We start from the raw sequence: 17,973 nt of genomic DNA on the forward strand, positions 1-17,973 counted from the left end.
CCTCCTCCCCTCCCACTCCCCCTCCCCCTCCCTCCTTTTCCTGCAAGAGTGATTGGACTGGACGTGTGACTTTGAAAAGTTTGCCCAAAGCAAATCTGTAGCATGCCAAGAAATAAAGGTGTCTCATTCAGCTTCCTTGCTCATCCACCACCATCACCATGCCTTGTCACCTAAGGCACTTTAGCTTTGGCTCTGGGTGTGCCCTGGATCAGAAAAGTTCTGTGGTACCCCAGGGAATTCTAAGCCCATCAAATATCTTTTTGAAGTTTGTCCTCTCCATGCGGTGGTTTTTCACTGCTAAAGTACTTCATTGATATCAGTATTAATTAACTATTCCGATTAGGATTCATACATATTTGATCATCTTGAGGGCAGTTAAAAACATCAGCAATTCATACTCCATAGCACAGAGATGAAGTTTGTAAGAATATTAACTACATCTTGAGGACAAAATATATTGAGCCCACGGGAAAGCAAAATCCTCTTGAATGAAAACTCTTACTCCTAGTGTCTGTGAAATGTGGCACTCCACAGGTTATGATGTACTCTTTTTTGTTCAGTAGCAGCTACATAGGTGAGTGGGGGAATCTAAAAGATAAAATAATAGAAATGATATGTACACCTTAAGAAAACCCTACCCATTGAGTTTATTGGATCATTGCACTTGTCCCTCAGGCAATCAGCTTATAAAAAGGATTTTATAAGATCCAGGGGCTATTTCACTATTTAAAGTACATTTAGGCTCATGGCTGAATTAATAATGAAAGATGTTGATAGATGTTGATGGTTTGGGAAAGATTATGCATACTCGAGGTGATATTTTGAAGAGGTAGCCACATTTTAATTGCTATGTATAATTCTCGTTTGCATAGATGAAACATATGAACCTTAAAATAGTAGCCCTAAGTAAAAATAACTTACATAGAAAATAATTTTCCCTTGAAAATGCAACCACCACAACAATATATTCAGAAGAACTTGGCATCTGATAGCGTATATCTTTGTCTCCACCAAAAAAGTATTTGTTTCTATAGTGATGTTCAGAAATGATCCAGGGTTCATGTCCCAGAACCAGCACATGCCCCCCCCCAAAAAAAAGATCCAGTAAGATACTATAAAAAAAGAAAATTACAGACCAATTTCTCTAATGAATATAGATGCAAAAATTCTGAACAAAATACTTACAAATCAAATCCAACCGCTCATTTAAAGAATTACACAACAGATAAGTGGATTTTACCCCAGGTATGCAGGGGGTTCAACACAAGAAATTCAATTAATATAACACACCACATTAATGAGTCAAAGGGGTAAAACCAAATGATCATCTTGATTGACTCAGAAAAGGCATTTGACAAAATCCAGTATCCTTTCTTGATAAAAAAAATTTTGAAAATTAGGAATAGGAGTGTGGTAGTTAGGTTCAGGTGTCAGCTTGGCCAGGTGAAGGTGCCTAGTTGTGTTGCTGTGGGCATGAGCCAATAGTATGTGAAACTCATCTGTTGCTGATTACATCTACAGTCAGCTAGGAGGTGTGCCTGCTGCATTGAATGATGTTCGATTTAATTGACTGGTGCTTAAATGAGAGAGCTCAGTGTAGCACAGCCCAAGCAGCTCCGCATACCTCATCTCAGCACTCGCAGCTCAGCCCTGGCCTTTGGAGATACAGAAAGAAATTACCCTGGGGAAAGTTGTTGGAACCCAGAGGCGTGTAGAGAAGGCCAACAGAGATCACCCTGTGCCTTCCCGCTTGAGAAAGAACCTCAGTTGAAAGTTAGCTGCCTTTCCTCTGAAGAACTAAAGAAATAAATCCCCCTTTATTAAAAGCCAATCTGTCTCTGGTGTGTTGCATTCCAGCAGCTAGCAAACTAGAACAAGGAGGAACCTTCCTCAACATGATAAAGGACAAACATGAAAAACCCACACCTAATATCATACTCAATGATGAAGGACTGAAAGCTTTCCCCTCTAAGATCTGGAACAAGAAAACAGACCAATTTCTCTAATGAATATAGATTCAAAAATTCTGAACAAAATACTTACAAATCAAATCCAACCGCTCATTTAAAGAATTACACAACAGATAAGTGGGTTTTACCCCAGGTATGCAGGGGGTTCATCACAAGAAATTCAATCAATATAACACACCACATTAATGAGTCAAAGGGGTAAAACCAAATGATCATCTTGATTGACTCAGAAAAGGCATTTGACAAGAGCACTTAGGCAAAAAAAGAAATAAAAGGCATCCAATTTGGAAAGGAAGAACAAAAACTTTCACTATTTGCAGATGGCATGATCCTATATATAAAAGTCCAAAAAAAATCTACAGCAAAGCTACTAGAGCTAATAAACAGGTTCAGCAAAGTGGCAAGATACAAGATCAACATGCAAAAACCAGTTGTATTTCTATACCCTAGTAATGAATAATCTGAGGAGGAAATCAAGAAAAAATTTCCATTTACAATAGCAACTGAAAGAATGAAGTATCTAGGAACAAATCTAGCCAAGGATGTAAAAGACTTGTATGCAGAAAACTACAAAACATTGTTAAAAGAAATCAGATACCTAAATGAATGGAAGGATATTCCATGTTCATGGATTGGAAAACTAAATATCCTTTAGATGTCAAGTCTACCCAAATTGTTTTACAGATTCAATGCAATCCCAATCAAAATTCTAATAGCCTACTTTGCAGAAGTGGAAAAGCCAATTATCAAACTTATTTGGAGGAGAAGGGGCCCTGAATAGCCAAAAACAATTTGAAAAAGAATGACTGGGAGGACTCACACTTCCGGACTTTAAAGCATATTACAAAGCTACAGTGGTTAAAACAGCACAGTACTGGAATAAAAATAGATACATTTATCAATGGAATAGAATTGAGAGTTCAGAAATAGACGCTCACATCTATGGCCAGTTGATATTTGACAAGGCTACCAAGTCCACTCAACTGGGACAGAGTAATCACCTCAACAAATGGTACTGCAAGAACTGGATCTCCATATGCAAAAGGATGAAAGAGGAACATATTTTATACTTTATACAAAAATTAACTCAAAATAGATCCAAGACCTAAATACCAGGACCCATAAAACTCCTAGAAGAAAATATAGAAAAGCATCTTCAGGATCTTTGGTAGGCAATGGATTCATAGACTTTATACCCAAAGCAAAAGCAATGAAAGTAAAAATAGATCAGTGGAACCACCTCAAAATTAAAAACATTTGTGCTTCAAAGGATTTTGTCAAGAAAGTAAAAAAGGCAACCTACTCAATGGGTGAAAATATCTGGAAACCACATATCCAATAAGGGTTTAATATACAGAATATATAAAGAAATCCTACAACTCAACAATAAAAAGACAACCCAAATTTAAAAACAGGCAAAAGATTTGAATAGACATTTCTCCAAAGAGGTTAAACGAATGGCTAAAAAGCACATGAAAAGATGCTCGACATCACTAGCTTTTAAAGAAATGTGAATCAAAACCACATTGATATAATTTCACTTTAAAAAAACAAAACAGAAAACTACAAGTGTTGGAGAGGATGTGGAGAAATAAGAAAACTCATTCACTGCTGGTGGGAAAATAAAATGGTGCAGCTGCTATGGAAGACAGTTTGGTGGTTCCTCAGGAAGCTAAGTATAGAATTGCCATACAATCTGGCAGTCCTGCTGCTAGACATATACTCAGAAAAACTGAAAGCAGGGACACAAACAGACATTTGTATACCAGCGTTCATAGCAGCATTATTCACAATTGTCAAAAGACAGAAGTAGCCTAAGTATCCATCAACTGATGAATGGATAAACAAAATGTGGCATGTACATATAATGGAATATTATTCACCTATGAGAAGGAATGAAGTTCTGATACATGCGAAAACATGAAATGAACCTTGAGGGCATCATGTTGAGTGAAATAAGCCAGACACGAAAGAACAAATCTTATATGATGTCACTGATATGAACTGATTATAATAAGCAAGCTCATGGAGTTAGAATCAGAATATAGGTTACCAGGAGATAGATAAGGGGTATTATCTCCTTAATGATGCTTAATTTGTACAGAGTTTCTATTTATCTTGATTATACATGTTCGGAAAAAGATAGTGGTGATGGTATCACATTATTGTGAATGTAGTTTAAAGGGGAAATTTGGTGTACCGTGTGTTACTAAAAGGAAAGTTCAAAGCTAAAACATGGGACTGGATATCACAGTGAACCCTGTTGTAGACATTGACTGTGGTTAATAATACAAATATAAGAATGTTCTTTCATGAATTATATCAAACATATGATGTTATTACAAGCTGTTAATAATAGGGTGGTATATTGGAAAAATGCACTGAATCTGAACTATGGATTTAATAGTAATATTTTAATATTCTTTCATCAGTTGTAACAAAGGTACCACACTAATGTGGTACAAGTGTCAACAGTAGCAGGGGTTGATATGGGAACGTTCTATTTTTTTACATGACTTTTCTCTAAACCTACAACTTCTCTAATTAAAAAATAACAATTTTTTTAAAACATGCTAAGTGAAAGAAACTAGACACAAAGTACTACGTATTATATAATTCCATTAATACAAAATATAAATATAAATAAATCTGTAGAGACGGAATTAGATTTGTGGTTATGTAGGGCTGGGGAAGGTTAGAGGGACTGGGAGGTGACTGTTAAGATATATGGGGTTTTTCTTTTTGGAGTAATGAAAATGTTCTAAAATTGGTTCTAATGATGAATGCACAACTCTGTGATTATGCTAAAAGCCATTGATTGTACCCTTTGGATGGATTGTATGGTATGTGAAAATATCACAACAAAATGGCTTTATAAAAATGATCCTGTAAAAGAGTGTCTCATCTATAAATAAGTCCCACAGAACACATACCATCAGTATATCATGGTGGAACTGGAGTGGATTAAAAAATAAAGCATTGCTAACAATGAAATTTTCCAGGAGGTGAGGCTAAGAAGAAATAAAAGGGCTTATCATCTTCCCTTTTCATCAGTTTGAAAATGTGTCCATCCCTCTGGATGTCCTCCTGTGAACCAAGTCCTATCTGATACTCTGCAGTAGATCTTCACCCCCTAAACTACCTCTGTCTTATTCCCATTCTCTAAAATTTACACAAAACCACGACTAACACTCAGAGTGTATTTGGGAGGGAACATATAACAATCAAATAAACAAACATAAAAAATACAATTTTTGAATTATGATACATACAAACAAGGAAAGGATCAGGATGTACTGATAGAGAAAATCACTCAGACTGGCATCAGGGGAGGGCTGTCTGAGGAGGAAGGATGTACCATGTGCAAAACAGGATCTGGCAAATTAAAGGAAGAAGTGCTGGGTGGGGGTAGGGCTAGTGTGTCTTCCTGGATATTCTGTAACCCTTCCCCAGAAACTAGCTATAAGTAGGCATTCAGCAAATGATTAAGAAAATACTTATATTCAAACTATAGCAGCATTAATTGATACATACCTATGGGGTACCAAGCAGAAAACTAGATGTCTTAAAAACACTGTCTGAGGTTCTCAAATTGTCATCCTAGGACCCCCTTTAACATGTTATTAATAGTCTGTTTTCATTTAAACAATAATCTAAAAAAGTTTTAATATGCCACATTTTAGATCATTGGAATGACCTCTGTAAACCAAGAACAGTCTCTTACTTTCAGAACTGTCTCTTACTTTGTTTTTTTTTTTACAATGAATTTGGCCTCCAAGCAATTGCCCAGCATGACAGTGTTTAACTCACAGTGTGTTGATATGCACATCTGTCTTCTTCTTGATTGGCATGTCTAATGTCCTAATGATGGCAGTCGGCCCATGTCTGCTTTTGGACAGATCTTGAACCAGATATGTTTTTATTTCCTGACTGCTAAAACAAATACCATGCACTGGGTTGGTTTAAACAATGGGAATTTGTTGGCTGACAGTTTGATGCTAGGAGAAGTCGAAAATTAAGGTGTCATCAAGAAGATGCATTCTCCCAGAAGACTGTGGTATTCTGGGACTGGCTACCCCAGATCCTTGGTCCTTGGCTTTTCTGTCACATGGCAATGTACATAACAGCCTCTCCTGGCTTCTCCCATTCTCTTCTGGGTTCACATTGGCATTTAGCTCGGGGCTGCTCCCTCTGCGGTTTTCTTTCTCTGTGGCCTTCCCTATAAGGCCATCAGTAATAGGATAAGACCCATCCTGGTTCAATAGGGCCACATCTTAACTGAAGTAACTTCATCAGAAAGTCCTATTTATAATGGGTTCACACCCACAGGAATGGATTGAGATCAAGTATATGTTTTTCTGCGGTACGTAATTCCTAGCCACCAAAAGGTATAAAGGCAAAAGTTGATTTTACTGTAATATTTGTACTTGAAAGACATGTTCCTAGACTAAGACTTCAGTTTCTAAAGTGTTTTTTTTTTTTTCACAAATTGGGACTTAATTAACATAATGAAAACCCCATAGTATAATGGAATAAAGTGTTAGGTTGATTGCCAAAGGCTAAGGAGAAAACGGAGGCAGATGCAATTAGGCATTCTCAATCAGTAAAGGAAAAATAGCCTTACAGGTTACTGTAGAAAATAAATATATCTATTGAATCAATTTAAAAGAGAAACATGGTAGAAGAATCGAAATATCACATAACACTCATTAATATGGTCAAAGCTGTCAGTTTTCACATATTCGTTCTAAGGGCTGATATATTGCTTGGGCCCTCTTTTTGTACATGCCAGCTTACAACACATTAAAATACATAATAAAGATTACTTTGTTAAACACGAATTCTTTTCCATTTTCAATATTGTATTTTGAGGTTTATTTTCTTTTCCCAGCTGCTAAAGCAAATCCCATATAGTGAGTTGTCTTGACAATGGGAATTTATTGGCTCACAGTTTCAGAGGCTAGAAGGCTTCCTTCCTCTCAGAGTCAGTATCTTCTTCTGGCAGGCCCACAATTTTGGGGGTCCCTTGACTTTTCCATCACATGGCAATGAACATGCCATGTCTGCTTCTTTCTCTTCTGGGTTCCGTTGACTTCCAGCTTCTGGCTGTTCTCCCTGACTTCTCTTTTCATGCCCAATTTCCTTTGCTTATAAGGACTTCAGCCATATAGGATTAAGGCCAACCCCATTCAATTTGGGCACACCTTAACTAATAACATCTTCAAAGGTCCCTTTGACAAATGGGTTCACACCCGCAGGACCAGGGGTTGGGACCTGAACATGCCTTTTGTGGAGGACATGATCAATCCTGAACAAGGTTCCACACCAAATTGATTTCCTCATCAAAACAGTGGATTCGTAATTAAAAATAAGTTTATTGTTAAATAGGAAAAATAATGATAATTATAATGACCTAAATGACGCTCCATTGTGCTTTAAATGAAATTGAATAAACCATTAGATGCTCCGATGTATCTTTCAACTATTAAATGCAGCTATTAAATATAACACTAGCAAATTATTTTCAGCAAAACTTAAATCCACCTAGTTAATTTAAAATTATTAAATATTTTATTAAATAAAATAATATTAGGTTGTATTGGTCTACAACTATCTTTATTTGTTTATGTGTCAGTATAACCCTATGAAAGCTGTGTCCCATGTGATTCACTTCCAGAGTGGTGCCACACTCAAAGAAGCAATTACAGTCTTTGCCCAAGGTTCTTAAAGAACATAAAAAGTATCCACAAAGAGTTTCTCTACATTTGTTTTTAACATCCTTGGCTTCTATGGTGTGCTAATATCTCAAGATTCTGGTGAACTTCTCACTTTCCTACCCTAGAATAGTTTGTCTCTCTATTCATCAGTCTCCAAGTTCTCTCACAACCACCTCTCTTCCCATATCTCCTGCATTTAGCTCTTTCCCTTGAAGTTTTTTCAGCATATCTCATCCTCTACCACCACCATCATAGACCCCTCAAGTGAATGCTGAATGCATGGTTCCTTCCACCCTGACAGTATTTTTCCTATAATTCACTCTGATAGGGATTGGGAGGCAGGGTATGCCTTTTCTAAACTCACTCCTATTCTTCTCAATTTGTATGCAAATAGACAGTCTGGATATTAGAGAATCAGAATGGTTTTCAAAGGGCAAGACCAAAGCTGACATCTCTTAAGCGGGCAAGGGAAGAAAAAAAGGCCAAAACATATGAGTCCTATCACATTGATAACATTATAGTAAGAGCCCACCGGAACTGTTTTTCTCTTAAGATGTCCATATAATCTGCAAAGTCTAAAATTTCTTAAAAAGCAAGGTATCAAATGATATGGAAAGTATGCTATATATATTTGTGTTTCTAAAGAATGTATATCAAATATGCTTTATCTACATAGAATAGTTTACACATACACCCAAAGATGATAACAGTGGTTGCCTCTGGGAAGGAGAACTGGGTGAATGAGGGTCAAGAGTGTCAGGGAGACTTCCTTTTCACCATGTGCCTTTTTTGTATTTTCAGATGTTTTATGGCCTGCCTGTATTACCTATTCCAAAATAAAATTGTTTTTAAAGTTTTTAAGTGGAGAGGGTTATCCACACTTTTTTCCTCAACATTTGAGATATACTATAATCTGTTGTATAATACTCTCACCAACCAGGTAAGATAAAGATTATCTACTGATGAAGAAACTAAGGCTTACAGAGTTTAATTGACTTGGCTAAATTACCCAGGACAGGAATTCAAACTCAAGAATCAAAGTGTTCCAAAGTCCATTACACCTCACTACACCATGTTACTTCAAACAGGCAAATGACCATAGTAATGGGGGGCTACACAATTATATCTGCCTCATCTAATAGCAGTATTCTGAAAGTTTTTGAAACATTCTAAAAACAGTGTGGTGGATTTACAGTAGCATTTTAAAAACTTAAAACATCTAGAAATTAATGAAAGATATACAAGAGCTCCACACTGAAAATGACAAAACCTTGCTGAGAGAAATCAAGGCACACTTGAATAAATGTAAAGATATACCATACTCATGGATGTTGTCAGTTCTCCGTGAATCAGTTTATAGATTCGAAGGAATCACAATTAAAAGTCCAGCCAGCTTTTTTGTAGACATTGAAAGCAAATACTAATATTTGTAAAGAGAGTTAAAGAAACAGAATTCCTGAAAAAGAAAAAACAAAGCTAAAGGACTTAACATTCTTGCCTTCAACACATTATAAAGTTGTAGTAATCAATACATATAGTGTGGGCATATAATTCACAAATCAACAAAAGACAATGGAGAGAAGAAAGATCTACACAACAGTCAAATGGATTTTTTGCAAAGTTCCAGAACAATTTAATGGGGAAAGAAAAGTGTTTTCAACAAAGGAAACTGAAACAACTGGATATCCGTATAAAAAAGCTTTGACACATGCTCCACCCCATACAATTATTTTCTCAAGACCTGAATTTAAAAGCTTAATGATAAAGCTACAAGGGAGGAAAAAAAGGTAGGCAAAGATTTCTCAGAATTCAGAAAGCTACAACCTTGAAAGAAGAAAACTGACAAATAGAAGTTCAAACAAATTTGAATTTCTGATCATCCAAAAATATCATTAGGAAAATGAAAATTAAGCCACACACTGGAAGAAAAAATTAACAGTAGATATATGCAACTTGTATCCAGAATATGTAAAGAACTCCTACAAATCAATAACAAAAAGACAAACAGCCCAAAAACAAATGAGCAAAAGATTTGAACAGACTCTTCCAAAATGAAACTATATGAACCAGCAAAAAACATGAAAAGATGCTTAACCTTGTTAATCCTCACAGAAATGCAAATGGAAACCACAATGAGACCTTACTACATGCCCACAAGAATGGCTAAAAATTAAATGTAAAGCTCAAAAACCAAAAAGACCAAAGAAATGTTGGCAAGGATTCAGAACAGCTAGAATTCTCATGCATTGTTGATAAGAGTATAAAATGGTACATTCACATAGCAGCTTCTTGTAGGATTAAACATAAAACTTCACCATGATTTAGCAATTCCATTCCCATGGACTGAAGAAAGAGAAATAAAAACACATGTCCTCAAAAACACTTAAGAATGTTCATTGCAGCTTTATGCAGAATGGCCACAACTACAGAGCTACCCATCAATAGGAGAATTGGGAAAACAAATTGCAGCATATCCATACTATGAAATATCATTCAATAACAAAGAAGAATGAACTACTAATGCATGCAACAGCATGAACAAATCTCTAAATCATTATGTTGAGTGAAAGAAACCAGACACCAAAGCATGTATTCCCATGATTCCATTTATATGAAATTCTAGAACAGGCAAAACTAATCTATAATGATAGAAATCAGAACAGTGATTCTACAGTGGTTGATTGAGGAATAAGATAATTGACTGAGAAGGAGTATAAAGGAAATTTCTGGAGTGATAGAAAGAAAGGTTCCATATCTTCATCGGGGTGTTGGCTACAAAGGTGAACATATTGTCAAAACCCATCAAACTGTGCACTTAAAATTAGAACATTTTACCATATATAATTATACTTCACTAAAAAGAATGAAAAGAATTGAGGGTAAGAGCAATAGCTGGCATAACTCTTTTTATGACATTGTTCCATGTGTTTTTTATTTCCTTTCAACTCTGGTAGCCCCATGAAATGCTATTTTTAGCAAGGAAGTCATAGCGGTAGGAGCTACATCTGCTTTCCACATAACATCAAGCCCATAAGCACTTACTAATGAAGCTGTTTGACAAGGGGGAGGAAGGCAAAGGATAACTAATAAGTAACAAAAACTGACTTTTCATGCAGGAAAATAAATTAGAAGAAATTAGAATGATAAATATGTTAGAGCATTTCAGTTTAAGGTAAGTCATTTATGAAGCAATCTGCGCCCTAGGAGTGTATCAGTTAAATAGTTTTTAATTGTGCCAATAAGTTTACATTCCATGCCTTCTCTACTTCTGCTGAGTTCAAATGTTACCATCTGTTACATCAATTTAAAACAGGTGTCTTTGCAACCACAAATACCTGTAAGAACAGGGGAAGGGAATGTGACAAGTATTATGTTAACAATGTTTTGATGTAGTTTGGAAAGTAATGAAATGTAGGCCTATGACCCCCTCAGCCTAAAAACAAGGCATATTTAAGTAAGTCTTAACTGGGTTGGCTGAAATTGCTAAGAAAAAAGAGAGATAAAAATACCTGTAGCATTATTAGATATCCATGGTAAGAATTCTGTCTTGAAAGGGAGAAAAACCAGGTCAAAACTTATTCAACAAGCCCCAAGGGTGATAGAAACCAGCCAAGCAATGCAGATCCATGACTCGTGGGTAGTGCTGAGTCATTTATAACAGAACAAACGATCAAGGTGAGGAATGCTAATCCCCAATCCCAAGGCTCTCAATAGAGAAGAAAGGCGAAGGAGGGCGTCTCAGAATCTACCAGTGATTGTAAATTCTCTCCCTCAAGACCAAAGAGAACCTACTATAAAGGAGTACATCAGAAATATGGAAGATGTGTTTTACAGAAATGTAGGTGACCAGGGAGACACAGACCTAGCTCTTCCCCCAGGGTTGCAACAATAAGCTATTGTAACTCAGCAGCTGAGAACAGTCCTTAAATGAAAGGTCCAGTAAAATAGCATATGAAATCATGTATCAGTCCATTATACTAAAAAAGAAAATGGAGTCATCCTGTTGAGTAAGAGTATCAGATAAATGCAAATTACTGTTATTATTTTCAATAATGCTCTCAAATTCTTCTTAAAAGATCCTTTCAGCTATTACAGGCATTTTGATACATTGAAAATTTCTAGTGTTGAACAAGTAACAATATGTGTCCTTCAGATGGAGTATCAATAAAATGAAGAGAAAAGCAGCCTTTTGCAAATCCTTATATTCAGATTTTTCCTTTGAAAAGAGGTTTGCATGTAGATGGAAGGGAATACAGTGAATCTTAATTCAAATGTCTGGTTAAAATTTTATAGCTAGGGCAATGTATATCAAGATCGATAAATATGCCTATGTATTTTTGAACCATTAATCACATATTAGGGAATATATTTTAAAAATTAATCAGGGGTGCATGGGTATTTAAAAATTAATCAGGGGTGCAATTAATCAGTGGTAGAATGCTTGCCTTTCATGCAAGAGACCTGGGTTCAATTCCCAGACCATGCACCCCCCAAAAAAAAGCTTAATCAACAGAGGAAAAATAATAAGCATAAAGTTGTTTGCATAGCAAAGAACATAATAGCAGAAAGCTAAAGAATAACATATACCTAGCAATTAGATTATTGGTTAAGAAAATAAAGGTACTTCAACAAAATGAAATACGATTTAGTCATTAAAAGCTAAAATACTAAAAAAAAAAAACTGTAATACTGAAGATCGTAAAATACCTTGGAAAATGCACAACTAAGTCAATAAAACAAGATTCTAAAATATATGTACCAAAGTTTGATGCAAATAAATCAGTTGGATAGATAGACTCACACCAAGACATACAAGATAGTCAAAAATCAACCTGATCATATTTTCTTTTTAAAAAAATTTAATGCTATTTTAATATTGCTTTATAGTAAATAAGCATTCATAAATTTGTAATCAAAGCACAATAATGATATATTACATTCATTGATTAAAAATGTTGACCATGTAACAGTATAGTGCTATGTTCTCCACACAAATTATCTATCTCCCAAACCAATCAAAGTCCCAAGACAACCAATAACAATAATTTAGGGCGTGTCCTGCTACATCTATCACTAAATTCATATGCAAACATCTGCATATAGAAGAAGGCCTTTTCCTTTTCTACCAAAATGATTTCATACTCGACATTTTACTCTAAAGATTTTGTTTTCTGTTTTTCCCCCTCAGTAACATATCATTACATCTCTCCAAGTCGACATATTTTACTATAACCCATTTTACTCTGATAATTATTCATATTAAGAATTTGAATGATTAAATGAAACATTTTATGAAGGCACACATTTATTCCAGGTTTTCTACTACAGAAAAGCTGCTCTGGATACATGTAGAGAGAGCCTTACCTGTCCAGGTGTGGTTAATCCGGCAGGATAGATTTCCTAAACTAGGATTACTGGGTCAAAAGGCATATCCTCTTTTCATTTTGACAAGTATTGATAGCCTTCCATAAAAGTTCTACATGCATCTTTATACTAGCAATGCTTGGGTGTTGCTTTCCCAGATTGTCACAGGTATTGAATATTCTCAATCTTTTATTTTTTGCTGTCGGACAAGTGAAAATTATATCTCAGATCTGCATTTAACTGAATGCCAATGAAGTTAAGCCTTTTTCATCAGTCATGTGCACTTCAGTTGCTATAAATATGAACTTTGACTTCTGTGTCATTTTCCCAACCAGTTTGTGGAGTTCTTTGTAAACTGAAGGTATTAACTTTCTACTTGATATGCATACTGTGCATATTTTGCCCAGTCCATTTTTTGTCTCTTGGTTTTATGTTACATATTCTACTACTCAGAAACACTTTTAAATATGTATGTCGATCATTTCCTTGATTGGGTCTAAGTTTCCTGTCTTCATTCCTGATTGCCCCTCACCCACAAAGTTGCATAAACATTCTGAATTTTCTTCTATCATTTATTAAGATTTCATTTTTACATTAAGATTTTTATTCCATATAGTTTCTATTGTTTTGAGTGGAGACGGGGGTTGTATTTATTTCCTTCCAAATGGATAACAAAATTAAACTACCAACATTTAATAAACGATCCTTCTTTTCCTACTGAATTTAATGCCAGCTTTGCCCGTATTAACTTCTCCTGTGTTCTTCTCGGCTATGCGTTGGGGCCTTTACTATGGCCCATTGTTCTAATTATTATTTCTCATAAAATGACACTTTTTTTTTTCAAAACAGTTGTATTCACTCACCACACAATCCATCCAGTGATACTCTGTTTTGACCACCATGGACTTATTGTAAGTTTTAATATCTGGTAGCACAAGGTCCCTACCCTCTTCTTATTCTTCTTTTGAAAAATAAAATTTATTGGCAACTCTCACTTATTTCTTCTCTTACGTTAAAAAAAATGTTTGAAGATGCAGAAGTTTATATCATGCCCATTCCCCAAAGGGCATCCTGCGTTTGCTGCCTTAGCACCTCAGAACTTTGGTGTCATTGGTCTCAGGTACCACTTTGCCATGCACGATCCTGTGGGTGGTGGTCTTGTGGGTGGTTTGCATGAAGTGGCTGCTGTTTGGGGCTTCACAGAGACTGAAGCCCTCCCTATCTTCTAGCAGGTGGCGGTAAGTGATGGTCTCAGCCTCAAACTTGACCTCGATGTTCAGCAGGACCTCTTATTCTTGGGCTTGGCACTGTCCCTCTGCCCGGGTCTGTGTTAGCTCTGACTCCAGGTGCAGCAGGTCCCTGTTGAGCTGCTCCATCTGCACAGTGTGACGGGCTTCCACCTCCCACAGGCTATTCTCCACACTGGCCTTCAGATTTCTCATGGAGTCTGGGTCGATTTCTAAGGACTGGAAAGTGCGTCTCAGTTCCTTAAGTATTATCTCAGTGTCAGCTCCTATCTCAGCGGACTGAGTGGTGATCACTGTGGTGTTCTCTTCAATCTGCTGAGACCAGTACTTGTCCAGCTCCTCTCAGTTCTTCTGAGTCAACTCATCATACTGGGCCCGAATGTCTGCTATGATCTTGCTGAGGTTCTGAGATTTGGGGACATCCAGGTCTATGGTCATCCCAGAGCTGGCCATCTGGGCTTGTAGGCCTTTACTTCCTCCTCATGGTTCTTCTTCATGAAGAGCAGCTCCTCCTTGAGAGCCTCGATCTCCATCTCCAGCTGCAGCCAAGTAATGTCGATGTTATCAATGACCTTGCGGAGCCCATGGCTGTCACTCTCCACAGACTGGCACATGGCCAGCTCAGTCTTGTACTTGACTCTGAAGTCATCAACAGCCAGTCGGGCATTGTCAATCTGCCGAAGGATGCAAACATTGTCCACGGAATTTTCAAATATCTGAGCCCTCAGTTCCTCCATGGTCTTCAGGTTGTGGCCCCAGTCCCTGACCTGGGGTCCCTTCTCCAGGTGTTCCTGAATTTTGCCCTCCAGTCTCCAGGCTCCTCGCCCTGTCCAGGTAGGAGGCCAGGCGGTTGTTCAGGTCCTGCATGGTCTCCTTCTCGCCCTGGATGCCTTCATTCCTGCCAGAGCCCCGGCCCCCCAGCTGCCCCGGGAGCTAGAGGACTGAGATACCAAGATCTGGGAGCCCGAGCTGCTGGCGCCCACATCAACGCTGGCCACACTGCTTGCCAGCCAGACGCAGTGACCGAGCAACTGGAAGGAGCCCAGGGATAGGTAGTTGGTGGACAAAGTTGTGGAGCGGGTGGTGAAGCTCATGTTGTCTGGGGAGGAAGGCAAGAGACCGGGACTCAGGATATGGCCGCAGATTTCTCATATACATTTTGAAACAATTTTTCTAGTTCTAAAAATATCTTTACTTAGATTCTTAGAGGAATAATTTTGCATTTACATATGTGTTTGAGAAATATTGACATTTGTATAATACTAATTCTTCCCAAACAGTTTATAGTATATTTCTCCATTTATTAGCTATTGTTTCATCTTTCAATAAAATGTTAAGTCCTTTATCCGTACTATCTGATATAGCCCTATATATTTTATGACTTGAAGCAGCGTCATGAAATTTGTTTTCCACTTCTAGAATGTTAGAAGTGGATGTTTTATTCATATCTTGTATGTTGACCTCTCCTTGGATGGTTTCCAAACTCTGAGCTGAGGCTGTGGAGAGGGGAGAGGAAGGAGCCAGATGACAGAATTTCGGTGGGAGGTCTGTAAGTCAATATGCACAGCACATATTGTCCACAAATGTAGAGTAGAGATTTTTGGGGAGGCGATATAGTCTCATTAAAAAACACAGGCCCAGAGCCAGTCTGGCTGGATTTGAATCCTGGCTCAAGCTTGTTATCTGTGAGATGAACCTATCTGTGAAGGGGTGGGGGGAAATGCAGGAGGGAGAAGAAGGAAGCAAAGACATGACTTACAGAATTTGCCCTGAATAGTCTTCCATGACCTACAATTTGTGGGGTTGAGTTAAACACCTAAAAGTGCTAAAATGATTGTTACTTCCTCAGCCAATGAAAGAAACAGGAATTTCTGAGAAAGACACTATGAAAATGAAGTTATATGACTACCGAATGCAGCTCATCGGGGAGGTGGAGGGTGCAGCATTTGAAGTTCTGTAACAAGTAAAAGTGAAAGTTAAGTCAAGTCAAAATTGCCCTTGAAAAAAGAGCTCTTCTTGTTCATAAAGTCGAGTGCAGTTGCATCTTTCTCTACATCCAATGCATTGGGTTTTCCTCTGGGATTGGAACAAGATCTCTGCGACATGCTGCTGAGCACCAGATGAGGTTGGAAGCTTGTGTTCAGATCCCGAGTCATATGAAAAACACAACCTGGCAGGTGGGAAATGAGTCTGAAGGAAAAGTAGCTTCAGCCCCACCTGACACCTCGCTCATTGAATGGAAAGTCAGATGGAATGTTCTCATTATCTCCCTCGCTCTCTCTCCTACATTCTTGTGGTTGAATTTGGTAAACTGAACGCAATGATTTGAAACTAGGAGACAACCAGTGCCTGTATAACCAGGTCTTTACGCACTCAAATTAAAGCAGAATAGATCAACCCAGCCCTTTGCTCCCTGCCAAACCCACTGTTTCTGCCCGGGATATAAAGCCAGGAGTGAAGTTTGCACTTGGCTGGGGGCCACCCTCTCTCTCCAAGAGCCATGGGATCACATTATCAAGCAATTTCTGCACCGATGGGAATAATGTGGACCTGCAGTCCAGGCCACCGAGCATTACTTTGACTATTTGGCCCACCATGCAGCACTCTGTGATTTTAAAATCATGCTGCTCAGCCAAATGTTTCCATGTCTGCAGGAAAATTACCATCTCGCCTTCAGGAAGGGAGTTCTAATTCACAGTTCAGCCCTGACAACAGCATGAGCTAATTAACCAACCTCGGAAACAAAGTAGAGCAGTCTTGATTTTACTTTAAATCTGTTTAATAAATATGATTGCAGAGCTGCTGAAGCAGTGGCCACTGCGAGGAAATCATTATGAGCATAAATTAGCCAAGCAGGTTCCTAGGCCACAGATAAGCAAATGTCCAGATTGATTTGTTTTTCAAACAACTCAAAGGCTACCAAGAAAATGTGATATAAAAAAAAAAAAAAAAAAAAAAAAGCCTAGGCACTGATACACAGTCAGAAAAGAAAAGTTTTCGAAAGTAAAGCAAACGGACAACGAAGTTGGATGTAATTCACAGGTCCCAAAGGCTGATGGAATGTTGTGCTGTAGACAGAAAAGCAGACCCAGGTCAGAAAGCACTGCACTCAGTTGCAACAGCTCTATGTGCCCTTGTTTGAGCAAGGCAACCTCTCCAGGCAGAACCAGCATCATAATTTGCAAAACAAATATGTGAGTTACCTTGTCCATAAATTATTTAGAATTATTAAGAATTTCAAAACAGTGACAGCAGAACATTAAATCAAGCAGAGGGCCATCTAAGCATAGGTCCCTGTGTGACTGCACAGGTCACACCTGTCTCCAGGTTTCATTTTTCTTAGTGAAATGGGGGAAGAAATATCCCACAAATTATATTTACCTTGCCTCCTTCACAGGGTGACCATGTTGATAAATTGAGGTAATATCTGTAAAAATGCTTTCTCGACTCTAAAGCTCTCTATCCATGGCAGAGGTCAAGAAAACCTGGAAACACAATTCGGGGGTGGGGATGGAGGTGTTCTCCTGCAAGCCCCCCACCCCCACGCCCTGTCCCCTTACAGGGATTCAATAATAAGAGCCAAATACTTCATCCACATTTAGTGCTTTATAATTCATGAAGTCCAGACTGAGCCTGTTTGAAATCATTTTCCCTGAATTAAAAGGAAATCATTTA

General features: G+C 37.7%; 1 pseudogene; it reads right to left on the reverse strand.

Moving 5' to 3' along the window:
• Positions 1 to 14,136: 14,136 nt before the first annotated feature.
• On the reverse strand, positions 14,137 to 15,392 carry LOC143672147 (keratin, type I cytoskeletal 18 pseudogene; annotated as a pseudogene).
• Between the last annotated feature and the right edge of the window lie 2,581 nt (positions 15,393 to 17,973).

This window comes from Tamandua tetradactyla, chromosome X (genome assembly GCF_023851605.1).
Source record: "Tamandua tetradactyla isolate mTamTet1 chromosome X, mTamTet1.pri, whole genome shotgun sequence".
Classification (NCBI taxonomy): domain Eukaryota; kingdom Metazoa; phylum Chordata; class Mammalia; order Pilosa; family Myrmecophagidae; genus Tamandua; species Tamandua tetradactyla.